This window comes from Oryctolagus cuniculus, chromosome 12 (genome assembly GCF_964237555.1).
Source record: "Oryctolagus cuniculus chromosome 12, mOryCun1.1, whole genome shotgun sequence".
Lineage (NCBI taxonomy): Eukaryota > Metazoa > Chordata > Mammalia > Lagomorpha > Leporidae > Oryctolagus > Oryctolagus cuniculus.
Genome location: NC_091443.1, coordinates 11,975,693 through 11,978,831, shown reverse-complemented (window position 1 = coordinate 11,978,831; position 3,139 = coordinate 11,975,693).

Here is a 3,139-nt window from a genome sequence, read left to right as displayed (position 1 = left end):
GGGCTTCGCGCGCCGGCGCCCCCAGGCATCCCCAGCAGATCCCCGCGTCCCGATTCCTGACAGGCTCGGCGAGTGGAGGCTCGAGTGATCGATCTCTCTTTTCCAGGTCAAGGACTCCCCAGCAGCCGCGCGGCTGAGCCCAGTAGACAGACCCGGGCACCTCCTGCCTTTCGCGCCTGCAGCAGGCGGGCCGCCCTGAACGCCCCTGCTCGGCTTCTCTGCGGCCGGGCGTTCCGATGCGTGGGAAGCCGGAGCAACCTGCACTTTTGTGGGGGAGCTCCGCGTCTCGGGGTGCAGCCTGCAGGGAGGAGACAAGAGGCCAGCACAGGCTGTGCTCACACAGGCTCTGCGAACCGGCACCGGGCTGACGGTATCACTGTAAAAACCCCAACAGTGCAGAAATAATAAAATGTAGCCATTAGGGAATGATGGGTCTTGAATTTATTTTAATTGCTTAACAGCTGGGAATGTAACAACCAGCCTGGTCCCGCCTACCCTAGCACGGGGCTGGTGCTGTGCAGGGAGGCATAGTTGCAGAGAGAGAGGGAGAAACAGAGAGCGGTCTTCCATCTGCTGATTCACACCCCCCCCTCCCCCCCAACACACACCGCTCTGTGACCCCAACGGCCAGGACCCAGGGACATCATCTGGGTCCCCGTGTGGGTGGCAAGGATGGAGCCCCTGCCCCATTCCAGGTAATATTCTGGATGCTGGAGACAGAATGAACAACGGAACGAGGAGATGAGGAGGTGAGGGCCTCCTGTTGTGGGGAGGAGACTTTGGAAAGGTGGAGAAAATACGAACAATTAAGTTAGGTCGTGAATAAAAAGAGGAATTAAGTCACGAAGCACCTTGGGTTGGGGATTTGAAAGGGTGCCTAGGAAAGGCCTAGCTGACAAGGCGCGAGGTTGGAGCAGCCCTATGCCAGCCGTGAGCAGAAGCCTGCCTGGCAGGCTCGGACAGCGCGCAGGCCGGGGGCGAGGTGGGAGAGGGCGCGGCGGAGGGGTCAGCCAGGCGGGACAGTGTCAGGGCACTGCTGCGGCCGCAGTCCGGGTGCTGCAGTGCTCCGTTGGAACTTCGTGTACAACAACGTGCAGGGGCGGTTGGCAGTCATTCTCCAGGACCGACACGGGGCCTGGGAGTCATACTACGGACTTCAGTATTGCTTTCGCGTGAGATCAGAGTGGGGTTTTGAGCGCCAGCTCCGAAAGGCCCGCCCGGCCTTGCATTAAGAACACAGGATGGGGCTGGAAGACTAAGCCGCACGAGAATGAGAACGAGAGGGAGCAGGGAAAACAGGACGCACTGCTGGCTTGTGTCACGTGCTTGCGTTCCAACTGGTAAGAAGCAATCATAGCCTGACTGTAGGAGGGGACGTCAAAAAGTCCCTGGGAAGTGGAATTAAAAGGGGCTTGAGAAGGCACGATCTTCTACCCGTCTGTCGAGTAGGCATAGCAGCCATGAACTCACCTAGCGCCCAGAAATTGGTATCCGAGTTAACTACACCTGAGACCAGGCACTTTCTAAAGAGGAGCGGTTGGTTTGGCTCATGGTTTGGAGGCTGCGGAATCCTAGCCCGTGGTGCCGGCACCTGCTGAGCAGGCAGTAAAGGTCTCGTGCTGCATCGCAACATGGGCGAGGGCAGCACAGGGCGACACAGCATGAACTGCCAGCTTAACCCTCCCCTCCTCTTACAAAGCCGTTGTGCCGTCATGGGGGCTCGCCTACATGGCGTGCTCCCCTCCTAATTACCTCGCAAGGGCCCCACCTCCAAACACCTCCGACATGCAAATTTGAGGGTTAGGTTTCCAACCGTTAACTTTGGGGGATACACAAGATTTCAAAAAGTTCGTGGAAATGGAATTAAAAGACGTTTATTTTGGTGCAAAAAAAAAGAGATTGATATCCATGCATACAAGGGGTCTTCAAAAAGCTCATGAAAATGTCTATTATGTACAATGACAAGGTCAGTGGCTGCCTAGGGACAGGAAGAGGGACAGCAGGTGCTTAGAACGAGGAAATACAAAGGGAACATTCAGGGACATGGATGGACTCACCGTCTTCATCATGGTGAGAGCTTGGTGTGTATACGCCAAAGCGTATCAAATTTAAATGTGGAATTTATTGTATGTCAATTATACCTCAATAAAGCCTTAAAACCAATGTATATTATGAAAAAAACTGTATTTCAAAAATTTTTGCACCAAAATCTTTTAATTTCATCTCCATAAACTTTTTAAAAAAAATGTATTTATTTGTCTGAAAGGCAGAGTTACAGAGAGGCAGAGGCCTTCCATCTGCTGGTTCACTCCCCAGATGGCCACAACGGCTGGAGCTGTGCTGATCCAAAGCCAGGAGCCAGGATCTTCTTCCGTTTTCCCATGTGCGGAGACCCAAGGACAGGGGACATCCCTCTACTGCTTTCTCAGGCCACAGCAGAGAGTGGGATCAGAAGTGGAGCAGCCAGGACTCGAACCAGTGCCCATATGGGATGCTGGCACTGCAGGCAGTGGCTTTACCCACTACGGCCTCCTCCATAAACTTTTTGAAGTACTCTAATTTCCAAGTCATGGCCTGAGGTTCCTTGGGAAAATAGTTGATTCCAGGGATAGTATAGGATAAGCCTGCAACATCTGAAAGCAAAAATAAGGAAGTGCTCGAAGAACAATGGGGATACACCAAAAAAAATTTTTAGATTGATTTCAGAGGCAGAGAAACAGACAGACAGAACCCACCTGGAATAAGGCTTAAATCATGTCCACCATGTCACGGTAAGACCTTACAGGCAAAAGACAACTTTCCCTGATGGGATGGCTGGACTGGGAGCACCTCGTGGCCACAGATGAAGCTGCCAGTCTACTGTGCTGGGTGTACCAGGTTCCTATGGCTCCTGGAATCACTTCCAGCCCACACGGTCCTTTCTGCATCTGACTACGGATGGCTACCTACAGCCGCCCTCGGTCCTTGCTCAGGCCATGGAAGATCACTTCCAAAGGCACACGTACTGCTTTATGCAGGAAGGACCCAAGGAGCTAGGTCCTGCCTTACACCCAGTGCAGACCACATGGATTTTCCAAAAACAGGTCAGGGTTTATCTCTATACACTGTGGGGTTCTCCAATATCTGCCACAGATACAAA